Source organism: Aristolochia californica, unplaced genomic scaffold, assembly GCF_029961685.1.
Source record: "Aristolochia californica isolate CCGP_79_NKW_82.1479 unplaced genomic scaffold, dmAriCali1.0.hap1 SCAF_4, whole genome shotgun sequence".
NCBI lineage: Eukaryota > Viridiplantae > Streptophyta > Magnoliopsida > Piperales > Aristolochiaceae > Aristolochia > Aristolochia californica.
The window spans coordinates 34,436,246-34,459,480 of NW_027182103.1; the positions used below are offsets into that span (position 1 = coordinate 34,436,246).

Here is a 23,235-nt window from a genome sequence, read left to right on the forward strand (position 1 = left end):
AGTCCACCTTCTATTGAGACCACTGCTCATCCGCCTTCTATTGAGACCGCTGCTCATCTGCCTTCTCCCTTGAGCTCCTATATTACCCGTGCTAAAGTTGGTATTTTCAAGCCTCGTCATTCAGCGCATCTCAGCGTCTTGTGCTCTAATGGACTTCTTTCGGCTCTTCTTACTTCTACTGAGCCCAAAGGATTCAAATCTGCTACTAAGAATCCTGCTTAGCTTGCTGCCATGGATGAGGAAGTTCAAGCTTTGCAACAAAATGGTACTTGGATTTTGGTTCCTCGTCCTCTCAACACCAACATAGTGGGCTCTAAATGGGTGTTTCGCACTATATATTTTTTGGATGATACTGTCGAGTGTCTCAAAGCTCGCCTTGTTGCCAAAGGTTATACTCAGGTACCTGGTCTCAATTACACAGAAAAATTTAGTCCGGTTGTCAAAGCTACTACTGTCCGTGTTGTGCTTTCTCTTGTTGTTACCAATAAATGGCCTCTTAGGCAACTTGATGTCAAGAATGCCTTCCTCAATGGCAACCATACTGAACATGTTTATATGAAACAACCTCCTGGATATATTGATCCTCGTTTTCCCACTCATCTTTGTCTGTTAAAGAAAGCTCTCTATGGCCTCAAGCAAGAGCCTCGTGCCTGGTTTCAGTGTTTCAACTCCTTTCTTCTCACACTTGGGTTTTCTTGCAGCCGTGTCGACACCTCTCTCTTTGTATTTCATCAACACTCTAGCCTTATAAATTTGCTTCTTTATGTTGATGACATTATTGTTACTGGCAATAATCTATCTCTGCTTGACAGCTTTACTCATAAGCTTCATTCTGAGTTTGCTACCAAGGATTTGAGCTCCCTCAGCTACTTTCTTGGTCTTGAAGCTTCACCCACTGTTGATGGTCTATTTATCAGTCAGTTAAAATATGCTCGGGATATTCTCACTCGCGTTTAGTTGCTCGACAGCAAACCTGTTCACACTCCCATGGTTGTTTCCCAACACTTGTCTACTGATGGTTCTCCTTTCTCTGATCCTACTCTCTATCGGTCTCTGGTTGGCGCCCTTCAATATTTGACCATTTTGCGCCCAGATATTGCTCATGCTGTTAATTCTATCAGCCAATTTTTGCACGCGCCTACTGAAGATCATTTTTTTGCTGTTAAACGTATTCTTTGCTATGTTAAGGGCACTCTCCATTTTGGCCTTATTTTTCGTCCATCCACTGTTCCCAGTGCGCTAGTCACCTATTCGGATGCTGACTGGGTTGGCTGCCCCGATACTCGTCGCTCCACATTAGGCTACTCCATTTATGTTGGTAACAATCTCATTTCTTGGAGTGCAAAGAAGCAACCCACTGTCTCCCGCTCCAATTGTGAATCTGAGTATCGCGCCCTAGCTATGACCACTACTGAACTTCTTTGGCTTACGCATCTTTTGCATGATCTCAAGGTCCCAGTTCCACAGCCACCCTTGCTCTTATGCGACAACAAAAGTGCTATCTTCTTAAGCTCCAATCATGTTTCCCACAAGCGGGCCAAACATGTTGAATTAGATTACCATTTTCTTCGGGAATTTGTTGTCGCTGGCAAACTTTGCACCCAGTTTGTGCCCTCTCACCTACAGGTTGCTAACATCTTCACCAAAAGTGTTTCTCGCCCTCTTTTTGAATTTTTTCGATCCAAGCTTCACGTTCGTTCCAATCAGACGGTTCGCTTGCGGGGGGGTGTTGAAGATATTGTTACAGATATATCGCCTTGATTCAAGGATCCATTTCTGTATATTCCGTTGAGGATAATTAGCCCTGATTACAGGCAAATTCTTTGTATAATTTCCATTTCAGATTGATTGTAATATTCTGTATATGGCATTGTAAAGCTTATAAATTGATCATCAACTCCACCTTCGAAGTGTGGTGGTTATTATCAAATCCTTTCAAGAACAAGCACCAGTCCAGCTTACTGTTCGCTGTCGAAGGCTTCCCATCAACGCCGCTGCTGGTGCTGCCAATTGTTTTTGGAGGCCGAAGACGATGACAGCTTGCAAAACAAAACTTCTCTCCCCGAGCCGCTTACTCCGTCCAGAATACTGTTACCGGCAAGTTGTCTTCGTCACCAAATCCATCACAGCGTCGGCGTCCGGGAAGAAGATGTACTGTTGCTGCATTTTTTTTCGTCGTTCTTTGTTCGGCCGTGGGGAAAGACGACCCACCGCTGCCGGAGAAGATGAAGTCGGGATGGAAACTTTCCTTCCGAGTTTCCGCACTGCGCCCGGGAAGAAGAGGGTTGGAAACTTTCCTTCTGAGCTCCAGCCGAACTTTGTTTCCGCCGAAGAAACCAAGGAAGACGAATATTTCACTATTCAAATATTTATGTTTTCTAAGTTAGGAAACACGAATTTATCAGCGCCATGGCCCACTGGCACAACCTGGACTCACCCAAGTCAATCCAACGCCCGAGATCCCAGCCGACCACTGTTTCAGCACCAGCCAGACCGAGTCAACCCATAACAACTCGGACTGAGTCAACTTGGTCTGTGTCAACTAACCTGGGCCACTTATTTTTTGCCTTTGTATACATGCCCAAGTTTTATAAATATTTCGGCACGACTCAATAACTTTTTCTCTGGTTGGAGTTTTATTATGAAAAATTGAGAGATTATTCCTTGGTCAGCATATTATTTGGCACAGATATGTGCATTAAATTATTTCATAGGTCAATTTTACAAGGATTATTTTGGGTCGTGTTAAATGGGCATGAGCCCATTTCAACTGCTGCTATTGTGTCTCTTTTGATGAGACATTATTTTTAAAGAAGAGGTAGCCTAATACCATTATTTATTTATGTCCCTGTAAAAAATATCAAAATTTTGTGGTTGGCAGTCAATGACGGAGGAACTTCATCCGTGTCAAAAATATCAAAATATTTTGTTGTTGGGAGTCCATGACGGAGAAATTTCATCCCCGTAAAAAATATCAAATTTATTTGTGGTTGGGAGTCCGTGGCGGAGGAACTTCATCCCCGTCAAAAATATCAAATTTTTGTGGTTGGGAGTCCTTGCCGGAGGAACTTCATTCCTGTAAAAAATATCAAAATTATTTGTGGTTTGGAGTCCATGACGGAGGAACTTCATCCCTGTCAAAAATATCAAAATTTTTGTGGAAGTCCATGACTAAGGAACTTCATCCCCGTCAAAATATTATATGTTTGTCTTTCGAAGTCCTTGATGAAGGAACTTATTATTATATTTATGGTACTTCCCCCTATTAATTTCATATATTACTCTACCACTTGAGAGTCATTGCCCTATTGAGGGACATGGTGGTGGAGGTGGACACTCAGAGCAGCGGCTAGGAGTGATTTACTCTCACTGATATTATACCAGATGGGCCTCATGAACGAGAGCGCCAGCGTGAGGGGGAGTGTTGGATGATGGAGGCATATTATACAAAAAAACGATTCTATATATCATTTGCTGCAAGCTAGAAGTTTATGTTGTTTTCTCACCCCCAGCTTGAGGGGGAGTGTTGGAAGACAGGGCCCATACCCACATGACCAAGGAAGACTCACATATCCAAGTGTATTAGAAGATAGGTCCAAGCTCATAAGATCAAGGAAGACTCATGCATCTAAGAAATATTGAAGACAGGCTCAAGGCTCACATATCGAGGAGAAGGCCCAGAGGCCCACATACATTGATGGTAGGATGGTAAATAAAAGGTCATCTCATAGAGATGACATTGATGTAATTAAGTTAAAGTTCTTTGGGTTGAAACCCTAAACCCTAAACCCTAATTTCAAGGGTATTATTGTAATATAGTAGTTTTATTAATCTATAAATAGAGCTTCAAGGGAAGGGTTATAAACAATTCCATAACCATTCTTCCTCCTATTTTCTCCCAATGGGTTTCTTTCCCTTTTTCTCCATGAGCTAAATTCATGGAATCCTAAAAATCAACAATAAGCAAGCACCCTGATGACGAAAATGTGTTCCATGAAATTTATTGGCACCAAAGGTGTGTGTGAGCACATCGTGCAGATGTGGGACATTACTGCTATACTGAAATTGTTCGAGATTGAGATGTCTGAGTCATTTCTGATTTACTTCATCCTTTACTTGCACTCGTCAAAATACAGACCGTTCAAGATCTCTTACAACACACATAGGGAAAAATGATCAATTAATGAACTTCTGACCATGTGCGTACATGAGGAAGGGAGGCTGAATCAAGAGGGGATTGAAAGTTCAAATTTGATGACTCGTGGCAAGAAACCATTTCAGAACGAGAAGAGAAAAGCCCCTCTTAATTAAGTTAATAAGGGAGATTTCAAATGTTTCTTTTGCAAGAAGAAAGGACATAAAAGGAAGACTTGTCCTAAAGTCAAGCATTGGCTTGAAAAGAAAGCTAATCTCATCTCTTTAGTGTGTTTTGAATCTAATATGGTTAATATTTCTTATAACACTTGGTGGATTGATTCTGGTACTACAATCCATGTTGCAAACACCATGCATAGCTTCTTAAACCAACGAAAACCGATGAAAAGTTAATGTTCCAACTATTTAGAAAAAGAGATGGATTCATATGTGGGGGCAGTTGAGACCTATTGACTTGTCCTTAATTTTGTTTTTTTTAGACTTTGAAAAGACCTTTTATGTTCCATCCTTTTCAAGAAACCTTATTTACGTTTCTTGACTTTTATCTTGTGGTTTTTGTTTCAATTTCCTTACTAATTTCCTTCATTTTTAGAAAGACAATATTCTTGTTGGAAAAAAGTATTTTGGATGATGGTTATTCAAACTTCTTTTAAATTCTACCCTTAATTGTGGTCTTGTAATTGTGCATGGTACAGATGTTGGCATTAAACTTGGTGTTATAAATGAGAAACCCTCTATGTTGTGGCATTGAAAATTAGGTAATATTTCCATTGTTAGAATTAAGAGATTAGTAAATGAAGGTGTCATTCAGGCTCTTGACTTTAGTGATTTTTTTACTTATGTGGATTGTATTAAAAGAAAGCCCATCAAAACTCCGAAGTTAAGCACACTTGGACGAGAGTAGTACTTGGATAGATGACCTCCTGGGAAGTCCTCGTGTTGCACCCCTTTTTGCCAGCTATTCCTATGCCACTAGCTAATTTCTCCCTAGTAATGTTGCGGTTAGGGGCGGCCAAACATATTTGCATATATAGTTTGTTTTCTTTTTTAACAGTTCAAAATATTCGGAAAGAAGAGAAGAGAGGAAAAAAGTACGATTTTGTTTTATTTTCCTTTATTAATGCAGTTTGGTTGAGTTTTGACATGGATGGTAAATGTTTTATTCTTTAATGGAACGACATAACGCTCCTTTTTAATATTTTATATCTCAATTTTTCCTTAAGATTTTAATTTTTTATTTTATTTTTTGGAGGGAATGTGGAATAGACCAACAGAACACAAGTGGAGAGGGAATCCAAGGAAAGGATTGGTAGGATGGAGACGTGCGATCAATAAAATTGGGCACTTTGATAAATGTGGTAGAAAGAAAAAATTCTGAGTAAGATAGGCAAGCTAAAACATTCTGCAATTATAGTTAATGTAATAAAAATCAGTTTAGCTTTCTCTTTCTCGATTGAACTAACCCATCAGCTCAGAAAATAGCTTTTAGTCAAGAAGAAGATTGGATTTTGAGCATAAATGATGCCAATGCTGACAGATTTCAAATCACCATTATGCACACTCTAGGAAAACAACACACAAAGTGATTGACTTCAATTCTAATAGTTTTTGCAAGATGACCAAGTGAGCTCCTCTAAAGATAAAATATAATTATTGAAATCTACTTATGAGGGGGGGGGGGGGGGGGGGGTGGGTCAAGTTGTCGTTGGAGATGAACTGCAGCCGCATTATTCAGTTCATCTCCAAACGTCAGTGGAACACCAGAATTCAAGTCATCTAGATGACTAAGATGAATTCAAAAATCATCTCTACGGTTTAAGTTATGGAATCTGGTTTCCGCCCGTTTTTGCCAATCATGATCAACCAAATGCCAAGGGTTCGAACCCTCGTCGATTTTTTCCCCTCTCTCTCCCGCACCCACTCTCTGGGTCTTTTCATTTTTTATTTTTTTCGCCCTCTCTCCCGCACCCTCTCTATCCTCTCCCTGCGGCCCTCGATCTCTCTACTCGCTCTCTCTTCTCCACCATCTCTCTCCAGTCTCCATCTCTCTGCAGCCTCGCTATCCCTTATCCATTTTATGTGATGGGGCATCCTTTAGCGGTGAAGGTGTAAACCAGGTACTTTGGGATATTTGTTTCTATTTATTTTCTTGTTTCCAGTGAAAACAACCATAATCATTCTCTTTTCTATTTAGGCTGTTGGGCTTGTCTTTCGTGGGCATCGAATTTGGTTGGCTGCCATGGAAGCTCTGATGTCAAAGGGGATGCGCTATGTTAAGGAGGTTTGGTCTTTTATCTAATGATTTTATCACTTCTTTGGTGTAAGGACTTTAACTCAAAATCTTGGGGTTTTGGTGATTTTATCTGGCTGGTTCATTCTGGGCACTTCTTTCTGGTTGTTCTGCTGGAGGTTTATCATCCATAATGCATTGTGATGAGTTCAGAGAACTCTTTCCAAGATCAATAAAAATCAAGTGTCTTGTTGATGCCGGGATGTTCCTTGATGCGTATGGCTTGCTTTTATCTGCTCTTTTTCTTGTATTATTGTCATCATGAGTGGAATCAAGGGGTCATGGATCATGCTTTGTTCTAAAGCTTTTTGTCTCGATCAAATACTAGGCAAGCATGAAATTAGGCCAAGGATATTGATTCTGTGCTTGTTTCTTGCTAACCAAATAAGAGAAGACACAAATGAAGTTAATGGAGTTTTTCATTGACAAAATTGCGATACAAACAGAAAGGGAATCTCAATTACATAAATTACTTAATAGAATTGAGTCCCATATGTTCAACATGTCCCTTATAAACAGCAGGTGGTAGACCTTTTGTGAACGGATCAGGGATCATTAATCTGGTATTGATGTATTCCACAACCACCTTATTTGCTTTGACATGTTTTCGAATAGCTAAAAACTTTATGTCAATATGTTTACTACGACTTCCGCTCTTATTGTTCTTGGCCAAAAACACTACTACAGAATTGTAACAATAAATCCTTAATGGCTTAGAAATGGTGTTAACAATTTTAAAACCTGAAATAAAACTTTTCAACCATATAGCCTGTGATGACGCTTCAAAACATGCTACAAACTCTGCTTCAGTGGTAGAAGTAGCAATCAAAGATTGTTTTGCACTTCTCCAAGAAATGGCCCCTCCAGGTAATAAGAAGACGAATCTCGATGTTGACTTTCTCGAATCAAGGCAGCCAACAAAATCAGAGTCAGAATATCCAATCACTTCCAGATGATTAGATCGTCTGTACATGAGCTTGTAGTCTTTTAGTCCCCTGAAGGTATCGCGTGACTTTCTTTGCAGCTTTCCAATAGTCCAAATCGGGATTACTTTGATATATGCCCAACATTCCCAAAATATATGCTATGTCAGGTCATGTGCAAACATGAACATACATTAAACTCCCAACTGTAGAAACATAGGGAATATTTTTCATTTGTTCCCTCTCTAAATTATTTCGTGGACCTTGTTCCAAACTTAATTTGTCACCTTTCACAATAGGTGCAACACTAGATGAGCAATTATTCATACGATATCTCTCTAGAATTTTATTGATATAGGCTTCTTGAAACAATCCTAATGTCCCTTGGGATCTGTCTCTATCAATCTTTATGCCTATGACATAAGCAGCTTCGCCCATATCCTTCATATAAAATTTCAACAAGAGAAATCGATTGACCTCATGAAGTAATCCTAAATCACACTAAGCAAGTAAAATATCACCTACATATAGGACTAAGAAAACTATTTTGCTCCCACTGACCTTATGGTATATACATTGATCCATGATATTCTTCGTAAACCCAAATGAAGAAATAACATCATGAAATTTTAAATACCAATGACGGGAGGCTTGTTTTAGTCCATATATAGATTTCTTAAGTCTACAAACCAAGTGATCATTCCCCACTAAAATGAAACCTTCAGGTTGGTTCATGTAAACCTCTTCTTCTAGGTCTCCATTTAGGAAAGTCATTTTCACATCCATTTGATGTAACTCCATATCAAAATGAGCTACTAATGCCATAATTATCCGAAATGAATCCTTCTTTGAAACAGGAGAGAAGGTTTTGTGACAATCAATTCCTTCTTGTTGAATAAATCCTTTGGCTACTAATCTTTCCTTATATCTTTCAATATTGCCTAAAGATTTTTTTTTGGTTTTGAAAACCCATTTACAGCCAATGGCCTTCCCCCCTTGAGGCAATTCAACAAGATGTCAAACTTGGTTATTAGCCATTGAATCCAACACTTCCTTCATGGCATCAGTCCATAATGTGGATTTTTTTCCACTCATGGCCTGTGAAAACGTAATAGGATCATCTTCAGCACAAATGTCCATGTCAGATTCTTGAAATTACACTTCATAATCTGAAGAGATTGCAGGTTTTCTAACTCGTGAAGATCTTCTTAATGGCACTTCAACATTTTCAGGTGGAGAATGTTGAGTAACCTGATCTATAGGAGTATCCTCATGATGAGATGGTTCTTCAACTATTGGTTGTACTTGAATTATCGAATCCTGATGATTTTTATGAACAACAACCAATCTATCCGAAGTTGTAGCAGCAGGTGGAGTATTTGTATGCTTCTCAAAAACTAAGTTTCGAGGTTGGCTACTCCCACTAATCTCATCATTCTCAAGGAACCTTGCATTCTTAGATTCAACGATTCTTGTCGAACGAGCTGCAAAAAGTAGCTAACAAGCTTACTAAACATGTAATAAAGCCAAAATTTGTATATTTACCTATATAAGTAATCCAAACAAATAAATTAGCGTGCCATTATAATCTTTCCCGTGGGCTTAGATTATAACACATGCGATTTGTGTCTTTTCATGATGAGATCTAGAAATTTGTTTGTAAAGGAATATTCTAGGCCTGTGGGCAATTAGAATTTTTTTTTAAAATATTTATTTCCCATCCTGATTAATCACATAAATATAACATTTACTCTGTGGGATTAAATTATGATATCTCGGTGATTAATCACAATTTTTTATGTCATTAACTTTATGTGACTAAACTTAATGTCATTTGACATTTCCATAATTAAGAATGTTGTGGCAATTACTCAATTATTCAAAATGTAAACCTAAATATGACATAAAAAATAATTGACTAAAATGAATGTCAATTAATAATCCATTTGATTCAACCCAAACGACTCGATAAAGTTCGAGTCGAGTCAACTCGTCTGACTTGTTGCATCTAGACCGATCATGCGCAACCGGTACGAGTCGACTCAGCCAAGTCAACTCCTTATTTCATTGAAATTGTTTTACCTATGTTTCAATTTTTTTATTTACGTGCGCTGGAGGTCGTCTTCACGTGCAGAGATGACTCTTAGCGTCCACGACAGCCCTCTGCTGGACGTCGCCTCCTATCAGACTTTAGCCGGTATCATCCGACGGCAACGTCGACAGAAGTACAACGCTCAGTGAGACGCCGGTTGGCTCCACAACACCGGCGCTTGCAGAGTACACAGAGAGCTCCTCTCCACGGAAATGACTCCATATCAGAGAGGGAGCTCTGATACCACATGTAGGAATGCTTTAAATAGAATTTCGAAATCATACAAGAAATTCATAAACCAAAATCATCCCTTCTGACATTGTGTCAACTTCCAACGAACAAAGCTTCTCCACTATCTTCTCCGGCCAACAGAATGTCTCGTCTATCACAGAGGCTTGTCGATGGCAACGTTCATGCATACCTCTACAAGACCATACCCCATTTTATTGGCTCCTCTCCATCAAAGGAGACCACCAAACGACAGGAAACCAAAAGGTTGTAGCCGGTGACCACTGTCAGTGGAAAACAGTATCACGGATGGGTCACTTAAGTGACGGATCGTGAACTGTCTAGGTGATGGTTTGTTAACCGTCTTACACATTGAACTGCAGTCGAGAGGTGCAGTCCCAGAGCACTGAGAGAGTGAGACGTCATAATGTAAACCTATATACATCGACGTGTTGCGTTCATCAGCCGCACATCAGCGACGATGGCACCTGAGGAAGGAGACGGCGGTGCAGGGATGGTGAGTAGAGTCCTGAACGGATGAGACAATTGGACGAGATGCCTGGTAGTGAGCAGTAGAGAGCGGCGTGACTGAACAGAGGGGAGACCGGTGTAGTGTGCGCTGGTGTTCCGTGCTCTCGTTGGAGCGCAGCCAAACACAGGAGCACGACATCATGCTCTCTAGCTGTCCCGCACCACTGTACGCACAAGAGTAGCAAACGTGCTCATGGCCCATCAAACCCCAGTGTTATCATTTCATACACTTAATTCATATATAAATAATAGGAAAAATAGAATATTTTAGTTTTCATTCTTTTTCATTTTAGTACATATGGATTAAATAATTGGATATGCATATAAGAATGTTTAATATGTATTAATTTTTATATGTGAAAATTTTATTTAGGTTTTATGCATACTTAATCTTCTATGCATATTATGATTGACCTAAATATAAGAAATTAATAATTGGCATAAATTTTAGTCAATTATTTTGATGTCATATTTTGGTTTACATTTGAATAATTAAGAAATAACCACAACATTCTTAATTATGGAAAATGTCTAGCGATATTAAGTTTAGTCACATAAAGTTAATGACATAAAATTTTGTGATTAACCATGGAAAGTTAATAATTTAACCTCACGTGGTAATTTTTATATTTAAGTGATTAATTAGAATTGGATAGGCAAATTTAAAACAAATTTTTGGTTGCCCACAAGCCTAGAAAATTCCTTTAGAGATAAATTTATGAAGCCATCATAAAGCGAGATAAATCATTTGTGTTATAATCTAAGCCAACTCACATGTTGATTAATTTGTTTGAATTTATTTACATGGGTAAATATTCAATTTTTGGTTCCACTGCATGTTTTAATAAACATTGTTGTTTATTTTGCAGTTCTTCAAACTTTATCTGTTCCAAATTTTTATTCCTCCAATATTTTTCCTTTGAATGGTACTAATTATGATGATTAGAGCCTAATTAATGCCTTACGCTAAGTTGGTTGCGGATTGACCTTTGCGGTAAGGTCAACATGGGGGGCGGAGACCCCATTTGATCCACAATATATTGATTGTTGTTTCATTAAGGGCAGTTTAGGAATTTCATTCTTGTAATGCGGTATCCCTAGTTTTCTCTTCATATTGGGGGTTCGCCGCTAAAAGGGCGATTTCACTTTGTAAGTTATTTCTTCTTCGTAGTGGATTATTGCAATGGCGGAAGACAGGACATAGTTTCACCTTGAGGCGAACCTGTATAAACCTTGTGTATTTTCGTGCTTGTTTTTTACCTTCTTCCACATTTCTTATTATTGCTCTCATTAGTGCTGAATTAGGGCTTACAATTCCTAACATGCAGTACCTTGATTTGGCATTTCGAGTGGATGGACGTTCATGGCCCATGGAATCAAGTACCCAAGTTGACAAAAATATCATTTGATCTCTGGGTGTGATTAGATCGCTTAAGTTTTATGTTTATCATGTCTCACATTGGGGAAAGTATCCATGGATCCATCCTTGATTTTGCCAAAGCCAAAGAATATCTTAAAACTATTCAAGATTAGTTTGAGACTTCTGACAAAACATTAGTGTTGGAAGATAGGGCCCAAGCCTACACGACCAAGGAAGACTCACATATCCAAGTGTATTAGAAGATGGGCCCAAACCCATATGATCATGGAAAACCCGTGCATCTAAGATATATTGAAGATGGGTTCAAGGCCCACAGATCAAGGAGAAGGCCCATAGGCCCACATACATTGATGACAAGATGATAAATAAAGGGTCATCTCATAGAGATGGCATTGATGTAATTAAGTTAAAGTTCCTGGGTTAAATCCCTAAACCCTAAACCCTAAGTTCAGGGGTTTTATTATAATATAGTAGTTTTATTAATATATAAATAGAGCTTCAGGGGGAGGGTTATAATCAATTCCATAACCCTTCTTCCTTCGATTTTCTCTCAATGGGTTTTTTTCCCTTTTTCTCCATGAGTTAAATTCATGGAGTCCTGAAAATCAACATAGTATCATAGCTTTGATTTTTAAGACTGAGTATGGTTTTTTCAAGATTCAGAAATAGAGTATTTTTCTTTTCTCATAATGTTATTTTTAGTTAGTGAAATTCGTGGTTTATTTTAATTGTATTGTTTTTCTTTCTTCGGTTTATTTGTCTGCTAGAGTATGATGAGATGGAGTTCTATTTTTTTCTCTCATTAATCAGCCGCTGGTATTGTTTGCTTCCCACCTCGATAAACTGCCTTACCCTTGGTATATAATCTGTTGTCTTCACTCTTGAGCAAATCCATGGCGTCTTCCTGAGTAGTGTTTCTGCTGCTACTGGCTGTCGTCTTCACTTAACTTCACCGTTCGTCTCGCTTAACTTCTCTGGCAGTGTCTGCGCCGCACGCCAAGGCCACTCAATTGGAAGCTTGCGCCAGAATTATTTCTGTTCTGTAGGAAATAATTCCGTTGCAGAATTATTGTCGTTAAGCCGACGTCTGTTTTGCCGAAGGTCACATCACCTTTACAGGAGACGATGACACCATGAACGGGAGAACAAGCACCAGTCCAGCTTACCGTCCTTTGTCGAAGGCTTCCCATCAACGATGCTGCTGCTGCGGCCGATTTTTTTTGGAGGCCGAAGACGACGACAGTTTGCGAAAAAAACTTCTCTCCTCGAGCCGCTTACTCCGTCCAGAATACTGTTTCCGGCGAGTTGCCTTCGTCACCAAATCCATCACAGCGTCGGCGTCCGGGAAGAAGATGTACTGTTGCTGCATTTTTTTTTTGTCGTCCTCTGTTCGGCCACGGGGAAAGATGACCCACCGCTGCCGGAGAAGATGAAGTCGGGATGGAAACTTTCCTTCCGAGTTTCCGCACTGCGTCTGGGAAGAAGAGGGTTGGAAACTTTCCTTCTGAAGAAACCGAGGAAGACGAATCTCTCACTGTTCATATATTTCATGTTCCCTGAGTTACGAAACACGAATATATCAGCGCTATGGCCCGCTGGCACAACCTGGACTCGCCCGAGTTCCCAGTCGACTACTGTTTCAGCACCAGCCAGACCGAGTCAACCCATAGCAACTCCGACTGAGTCAACTCGTTCCGTGTCAACTAACCCTGGCCACTTATTTTTTGCCTTGGTATACATGCCAAATTTTATAAATATTTCGGCACGACTCGGTACCTTTTTCTCTGGTTGGAGTTTTATTGTGAAGAATTGACAGATTATTCTTTGGTCAGCATATTATATGGTATAGATATGTGCATTAAATTATTTCATGGGTCAATTTTACAAGGATTATTTTGGGTCGTGTTAAAGGGGCATGAGTCCATTTCAACTGCTGCTATTGTGTCTCTTTTGATGAGACATTATTTTTAAAGAAGAGGTAGCCTAATACCATTATTTATTTATGTCCCCATAAAAAATTATTCATCCCTGTCAAAAATTTCAAAATTATTTGTGGTTGGGAGTCCATGACGGAGAAACTTCATCCCTGTAAAAAATATTAAATTTATTTGTAGTTGGGAGTCCGTGGTGGAGGAACTTCATTCCCGTCAAAAATATCAAATTTTTGTGGTTGGGAGTCCATGACGGAGGAACTTCATTCCCATAAAAAATATCAAAATTATTTGTGGTTTGGAGTCCTTGACGGAGGAACTTCATCCCTGTAATAAATATCAAAATTTTTGTGGTTGGAAGTCCTTGAGTAATGAACTTCATCCCCATAAAAAATATCTTATTTTTGTCGTTCGAAGTCGTTAACGGAGGAACTTATTATTATATTTATGGTACTTCCCCCTATTAATTTCATATATTACTCTACCACTTGAGAGTCGTTGCCCTGTAGAGGGACATGGTGGTGGAGGTAGACACTCAGAGCAATGTCTTAGCGGCTAGGAGTGATTTAATCTCACTGATATTATACCAGATGTGCCTCACGAACGAGAGCACCAGCATGAGGGGGAGTGTTGGATGATGGAGGCATATTATACAAAAAACGATTTTATATATCATTTGCAGCAAGCAAGAAGTTCATACTGTTCTCTCACCCCCAACTTGAGGGGGAGTGTTGGAAGACAGGGCTCAAGCCCACATGACCAAGGAAGACTCACATATCCAAGTGTATTAGAAGATGGGCCCAAGCCCATAAGATCAAGGAAGACTCATTCATCTAAGAGATATTGAAGACAGACTCAAGGCCCACAAATCAAGGAGAAGGCCCATAGGTCCAGATACATTGATGGTAGGATGGTAAATAAAGGGTCATCTCAGAGAGATGGCATTGATGTAATTAAGTTAAAGTTCTTGGGTTAAAACCCTAATTTTAAGGATATTATTGTAATATAGTAGTTTTATTAATCTATAAATAGAGCTTCAAGGGAATGGTTATAATCAATTCCATAACCCTTCTTCCTCCTATTTTCTCCTAATGGGTTTCTTTCCCTTTTTCTCCATGAGCTAAATTCATGGAATCCTAAAAATCAACAATTACCAAGCACCTTGATGACGAAAATGTGTTCCATGAAATTTACAGGCACCCAAGTAGTACGTGAGCACATCGTGCAGATGTGGGACATTACCGCTATACTAAAATTGTTGGAGATTGAGATGTCGGAGTCATTTCTGGTTTACTTCATCCTTTACTTGCTCTCGTCAGAATATGGACGGTTCAAGATCTCTTACAACACACGTAGGGAAAAATGATCAATTAATAAACTTCTGACCATGTGTGTACAAGAAGAAGGGAGGCTGAATCAAGAGGGGATTGGAAGTTCAAATTTGATGACTCATGGCAAGAAACCATTTAAGAACGAGAAGAGAAAAGCCCCTCTTAATTAAGTTAATAAGGGAGATATCAAATGTTTCTTTTGCAAGAAGAAAGGACATAAAAGGAAGACTTGTCCCAAATTCAAGCATTGGCTTGAAAAGAAAGGTAATCTCATCTCTTTAGTGTGTTTTGAATCTAATATGGTTAATATTTCTTATAACACTTGGTGGATTGATTCTGGTACTACAATCCATGTTTCTAACACCATGCATAGCTTCTTAAACCAACGAAAACCGACAAAAAGTTAATGTTCCAACTATTCAGGAAACAAGATGGGTTCATATGTGGGGGCAGTTGAGACCTATAGACTTGTCCTAAATTCTGGTTTTGTTTCGGACTTTGAAAAGACCTTTTATGTTCCATCCTTTTCAAGAAACCTTATTTATGTTTCTAGACTTTTATTTTGTTGTTTTTGTTTCAATTTCCTTACTAATTTCCTTCATTTGTAGAAAGACAATATTCTTGTTGGAAAAATTATTTTGGATGATGGTTATTCAAACTTCTTTTAAATTCTACCCTTAATTGTGGTCTTGTAATTGTGCATGGTATAGATGTTGGCATTAAACATGGTGTTATAAATGAGAAACCCTCTATGTTGTGGCATAGAAGATTAGGTAATATTTCCACTGTTAGAATTAAGAGATTAGTAAATGAAGGAGTCATTGAGGCTTTTGACTTTAGTGATTTTTGTACTTGTGTGGATTGTATTAAAAGAAAGCCCATCAAAACTCCGAATTTAAGCACGTTTGGGCGAGAGTAGTACTAGGATGGGTGACCTTCTGGGAAGTCCTCATGTTGCACCCTTTTTAGCCCGTTGTTCCTCTACCACCATCTAATTTCTCCCTAGTAATGTTGTGGTTAGGGGCGGCAAAACATATTTGTATATATAGTTTGTTTTCTTTTTTAACAGTTCAAAATATTCGAAAAGAAGAGAAGAGGGGAAAAAAGTACGATTTTGTTTTATTTTCCTTTATTAATGCAGTTTGGTTGAGTTTTGACACGGACAGTAAATGTTTTATTCTTTAATCGAACAACATAACGCTCCTTTTTAATATTTTATATCTCGATTTTTGTTTTAGATTTTAATTTTTTTTTAGAGGGAATGTGGAATAGAAAAACATAACACGGGTGGAAAGGGAATCCGAGGAAGGGATTGGAAGGATGGAGATGTGCGATCAATAAAATTGGGCACTTTGATAAATGTGGTAGAAAGAAAAAATTCTGAGTAAGATAGGCAAGCTAAAACATTCTGCAATTTAAGTTAATGTAATAAAAATCAGTTTAGCTATTCTCTTTCTCGATTGAACTAACCCATCAACTCAGAAAATAGCTTTCAGACATGAAGAAGATTGAAGTTTGAGCATAAATGATGCTAATGCTGAAAGATTTCAAATCACCTTTATGGTCACCCTAGGAAAACAACACACAAAGTGATTGACTTCAATTCTAATAGTTTTTGCAAGATGACCAAATGAGCTCCTCTAAAGATAAAATATAATTATCGAAATCTATTTAAGAGGGGAGGGGGTGTCAAGTGGTCATTGGAGATGAACTTCAGCCACATTATTCAGTTCATCTCCTGACGTCAATGGAATAACAGAGTTCAAGTCATCTAGATGACTAAGATGAATCCAAAAATCATCTCTCCAGTTTAAGTTATTTAATCTGGTTTCTGACCGTTTTTGCTAATCATGATCAACTAAACGCCAGGGGTTCAAACCCTCGTCGATTTTTTCCCCTCTCTCCCGCACCCACTCTCTGGGTCTCTTCATTTTCATTTTTTTCGCCCTCTCTCTTGCACCCTCTCTCACATCTCCCTGCGGCCCTCGATCTCTCTTCTCCCTCTCTCTTCTCCACCATCTCTCTTCAGTCTTCGTCTCTCTGAGGCCTCGCTATTCCTTATCCATTATAAGTGATGGGGCATCCTTTAGGGGTGAAGGTGTAAACCAGGTACTTTGGGATATTTGTTTCTATATATTTTCTTGTTTCAAGTGAAAACAACCATAATCATTCTTGCTCTAGACCAATTCCTACATATATTTATTTCCTCTTTTCTATTTAGGCTGCTGGGCTTGTCTTTCGTGGGCAGCAAATTTGGCTGGTTGCCATGGAAGCTCTGATGTCAAAGGGGATGTGCTATGTTAAGGAGGTTTGGTCTTTCATCTAATGATTTTATCACTTCTTTTGTGTAAGGACTTTAACTCAAAATCTTGGGGTTTTTGATGATTTTATCTGGTTGGTGCATTCTAGGCTTTTCTTTTTGGTTGTTCTACAGGAGGTTTATCATCCATAATGCATTGTGATGATTTCAAACAACGCTTTCCAAGATCAATAAAAGTCAAGTGTCCTGTTGATGTTGTTCCTATATGCGTATGGCTTGCTTTTTTTTGCTCTTTTTCAAGTGGTCATTGGAGATGAACTTCAGCCACATTATTCAGTTCATTTCCTGACGTCAGTGGAATACTAGAGTTCAAGTCATCTAGATGACTAAGATGACTCCAAAAATCATCTCTACAGTTTAAGTTATGGAATTTGGTTTCCGCCCGTTTTTGCCAATCAATATCTACCAAACGCCGAGGGTTCGAATCCTCGTCGATTTTTCCCCTCTCTCTCCCTCACCTACTCTCTGGGTCTCTTCATTTTCAATTTTTTTCGCCCTCTCTCCCGAATCCTCTCTCTCATCTCCCTGCCATGGAAGCTCTGATGTCAAAGGGGATGCGCTATGTTAAGAAGGTTTGGTCTTTCATCTAATGATTTTATCACTTCTTTTGTGTAAGGACTTTAACTCAAAATATTGGGGTTTTTGGTGATTTTATCTGGTTGGTGCATTCTATGATCTTCTTTCTGGTTGTTCTGCTGGATGTTTATCATCCATAATGCATTGTGATGAGTTCAAAGAACTCTTTCTAAGATCAATAAAAGTCAAGTGTCTTGTTGATGCTGGGATGTTCCTTGATGCGTATGGCTTGCTTTTTTCTACTCTTTTTCTTGTATTATTGTCATCATGAGTGGAATCAAGGGGTCATGGATCATGCTCTGTTCTAAAGGTTTTTATCTCAATCAAATACTAGGCAAGCCTGAAATTATGCCCAGGCTATTGATTTGGTGCTTGCTTCTTGCTAATTGCAAATACTTCAGGATCATCATAAATGAGCACAATAAATGAGAATTGATATGCATAGACTCTTTCCTCCCATCCTTTTGTACATCGTATAAGGATCCAACTTCTGTAAATTCATCCTTCTTTTTTATTCTCTCTTTTACTCTCACATAAAAACATATAAACTGGAGATTAATGTATGTGGTTCCAACTTTGTTACAGTGTTTCTTCCCTGAAAATTTGGTGGCTAATATTAAAACCCCACTTTTTCTTCTAATTGCTGCATATGATATTTGGCAGGTAAACTTTTGTAGATTCTGAATGATCCATTACTGAATATGTCTGCTTATGTTTTGAATTGTTTCTTATTCATTTTTTTTGTTTGTTTTTTTCTGGTACAAGCTAGTTTGTATCCGCCATCAGCTCATTCGCATGGTGAATGGCATGCATGCAAGTTAAATTATGAAAGGTGCACACCAGGACAAATCAGATTCTTCCAGAGTACTTCTCTTTCACTGTTATTCACCTTTGTACTTTAGTGTCATTTATGTCAATAATTGGCATCGAAATACTTTTGAAGCTTTGGTGTTATCTTCTTAAACAGATTTTAGGAATAAAATGCTTTCAGCTATTAAAGGGTTTTCAATGTCGAAGCAAAACTAGGTTGTTCATAAATTCATGTTTCGCCCATTGCCAATCTGAGAGGTAGGGCACATGGTTTTCCAACAATTCTCCTGTCATTAGGAACAAGGTATTAGGATTGTCTCTCCCTCCCTCTGTCAAACTTTGAGCTGATATGTCAAGTGGCAGCCATAGCCAGACTGTTCAGTTTATGGGTGTGGTTTCAATTTACTCTTATCTATTTTAATTTTCATTCACCAAGTCTGGGGAAGAAAAGAATGGAAGAGTGCTTTGGTTCAAAACTCTGTCACTATTTTTCTCTTAGATTCCCATTGAAAAACAAACATCTGAAATTTGTTGACAGCAGAGTATCGCTGTAGCTGTCGGTGATTGGTACTTTGACCGAGCTGAAGTGAAGATGATAGACTGTGCATACCCTTGTGACAAGAGTTGTTACAACCTCGTCTTTCATTGAAGAAGTCAGCATTGGATCTCTTCACTATTATTGGCACTCAATTCAGGTGCATATTCATATCAAGAAGATTTGAAGCAAAAAGGTGTAGAATATGAGACCCAGTTAGCATCTGGCGGCTACTGCAGTGGCTAGCATGTTGTAATTTTCATGTCAATTCTTGTGCCCTCTATAGGAATCTGCTTCCCCCATGCAATCAATATTAAAGAGGGAAGTTATTCTTTTTGGTTTTCCAGTGAAAAGGGTAAATAATAAGACTTGTATTAATGACCTGATGACTATTGTAAATAGATTAATAAGAATCTTCTTGAATATATGTATGCAAGCTCTTTTGTTCTTTTGTCGGATTTACAGTGACTCATGACCGAGTATAAGAATATGGCTATTTGTCACTGTAAAAAAACATAAATGACAGACAAGCCCAATTTTAGTGCATGAAAATGGCCTATGCTTGAAAAAAGACTCCTTTCAATTTCAAAGGCAGACAAGCCCAATTTTAGTGCATGAAAAAAAGAAAGAGTATTAACTATTTTAATGGTTGCTCACAAAAATATACTACTTCGGTGAATAAAAACACTTAACTCACTCTGACTGTTGGGTGCACTCTTGCTCTATGCAGGTAGTGGAAGTATAGGTAATGTTCTGATGTGATTAAAAAAATACAAGAAGTTTCATTAGCTACACCAAAATTCTAGAATTTCTAGCGGACTAACAAAAGCGACAATTGTTTTACACCAAACATAGGGGACAAAAGAGATAGAATGATAACAAAAAATTAACCAGAATAGTAACTAAGCAATGGAGCACAAAATTGACTAAAACTGTTGACCACAAGAGTTTGACTAAAAAATTGACCCAAAAAAAACTACTAGAATTTTAATAACAAATTAAATACAATGGAGATATACCATGGAGAAAGGGGAAATGCACCATGGAATTTAACCAGAAAATTAGTTGGAGTTACTTGCAGTATCATATTCATATGGCCTTCGAGCATAACAATCTTACCTCAAGGACACTCTTAGAATCCCAACACGTGGCCTAACTTACTCTAATGAAAGAAGGCTAGTTAGCCTCTCAAAAACTTAAAAGAACAAAAAAAAGAGCTTTGAAAATAACTTAAAAAAGAACCAAAAAAAGGGCTTTGAAAATAAGGGAAACTTAAAAAGAAATAACTTAAAAAGAACAAAAAAAAAGAGCTTTGAAATAAGGGAAACTTCTTTGCACAAAATGAAGATGGTTTACACTTGTGGTTACAAAGCCTAAAGCCTACATATATGCAAACTAGGGATAAGAATCCTTATCCCTTCCTCTTACATGGATCAATATGATCTTCGCACCTTTGTATGAGGTTTACCCCTTTATTTAAATTCAAACTTGGCATTATCACAAATGCCTAAATAAGCTCTTAAAGTCTAATTCAAGAGCATTTCAATTGAACCAAGTTAAAATTTTCAAATTTAAACGAGACAAAGAAACTGATAGCCATCCTCTACAGCTTGAATGCACGCACGCCAATCACCTGCATACAAGCCTTGCCCATGGGGCTCACCCACGCACCTCACCTACATCCACACCGACGCTTGGGACAAGGGTGGAGTCGGGATTAATTAAATAACCCATTTAATGTAATACATAATTATTTTGATCATAGATAATAGCAATTAATTAATAACGTTATGTATTTTCTAATCAATTAATTACTAATTAAATAAGAAATAATTAAATACCCAATGATTTGTGCTAATTAATCGGCCAAGTGACCTATTTAATGTAATAACTACTCAATTATTTAATAGAACAAGTAGTAATAACATACTTAACTTATTAATTAAACACATTTTAGTCATATAATTAACTAATTAATCAATTCAATTAATTTATTTAGTAGGATTAATGGAGTCGATGCGAAGAACCAGAATGATATACTAATTGATGGTAGCTAATACTAGTTAATTAATTGGTAATTAATGCATTTGTTAATTAAATAATTAATTTATTATTTGTGTTAATTAACAAACCAATTTACTTATTTAATGTAATAACTAATCAAATATGTAATCGAATAGGTAGTAATTACTTAATACTCTAATTAAGTGATCATATTCTTATTACATAACTAACTAATTAACTTGGTTTGTAGGATTAATGGAGTCTGTAAGAACCACAATGACATACTATTTGATGAATTCTAATACTAGTTAATTAAAATAATATATTTACTAATTAAATAATTATTGAATAGGGAAGAAAATAATTAAAAACTCATGATTTGTGGTAGTAAATTGGCCAATTGACCTATTTAACGTAATAATTAATTAATTATTTAATTGAATAGGTAGTAATTACTTAATTATTTAATTAATTGAACTCATTTTAAATATAAAATTGAACACATTCCAATGGAGTTGGTATGAAGAACCAGAATAATTTACTATTTGACTACAACTAATACTAGTTGATTAATTTGTATATAATACATTTATTGATTGAATAATTACTGATTTGGTAAGAAAATAATCTATTACACGACGATTTGTGGTAGCCAATTGACATAAAATGAAACCTTCAGGTTATTTCATGTAAAACCTCTTCTTCTAGGTCTCCATTGAGGAAAGCCGTTTTCACATCCATTTGATGTAACTCCATATCAAAATGAACTACTAATGCCATAATTATCTGAAATGAATCCTTCTTTGAAACAAGAGAGAAAGTTTCGTAATAATCAATTCCTTCTTGTTGAGTAAATCATTTGGCTACAAGTCTTGCCCTATATCTATCAATATTGCTTAAAGAGTTTTTTTTGGTTTTGAAAACTCATTTACAGCCAATGGCCTTCCCACGTTTAGGCAATTCAATAAGATCTCAGATTTAGTTTTTAGCCATTGAATCCAACTCTTCCTTCATGGCATCATTCCATAATGTGGATATTTTTCTGCTCATTGCCAGTGAAAACATAATAGGATCATCTTCAGCACAAACGTCCATGTCAGATTCTTAAAAGTACATTTCATAATCTGAAGAGATTGCAGGTTTCCTAACTCATTAAGATCTTCTTAATTGTACTTCAACATTTTCAGGTTGAGAATGTTGAGTAAGCTGATTTATAAGAGTATCCTCATGATGAGATGGTTCTTCAACTATTGGTTGTACTTGAAAAATCGAATCCTGATGATTTTTATGAACAACAACCAATCTATCCGAAGTTGTAGAAGCAGGTGAAGTACTTGTATTCTCCTCAAAAACTAAGTTTCGAGGTTGGCTACTCCCACTAATCTCATCATTCTCAAAGAACCTTGCATTCTTACATTCGAAAATTCTTGTCGAATGAGATGGACAATAAAATATGTATTCCTTAGACTTTTTCGCTTAGCCAATGAAATGTCCACTGACTGTTCTAAAGTCTAACTTTGTCTCATGTGGATTATAAAGTTGAACATCAACTGGACAGTTCCAAACATGTACATGCCTTAAACTTGGGTTCCAACATTTCCATAACTCGAATGGCGTTTTATGAACCACCTTGGTGGGAACCCTATTGAGTACATAGATTGCAGTTTTGAGAGCTTCACTCCACAAAGTTGATGGGAGACCAGAGTTACTAATCATATTCCTCACCATGTCCATTAATGTTCAATTTATTCTTTCAACTACACCATTTTGAGACGGTGAGCCAGGCTATCCACATCATAAGGCCTTGAAATATCAGTGTGTATGATTTCTAGGACATCAGAAGTCCTCCTGGCACCTTTCTTGTACTTGTTGGTTTGCTTTCCTTTAATGCAATCCACCCATATACTAAAATAAGTAAAATCAAGAGCCTCAAGGATTCCATCATCAACTAATCTTTTAATTCTATCAATGGAGATATGAACTAAACTCCTATGTCACAACATGGAGGATTTCTTATTTATAACACTTCTCTTAATTCCAACATTAATATCATGCACAGTAGTAAGACTGCAATCAAATGTAGGGTTAAAAAGATGTTTTAACAATCCTTCTTCCAAAATGCCATTTC

General features: G+C 37.6%; 1 pseudogene; it reads left to right on the forward strand.

The window, feature by feature from the left end:
- Positions 1-987: 987 nt before the first annotated feature.
- Positions 988-19,217, forward strand: LOC137963256 (uncharacterized; annotated as a pseudogene).
- The last annotated feature ends 4,018 nt before the right edge of the window (positions 19,218-23,235 follow it).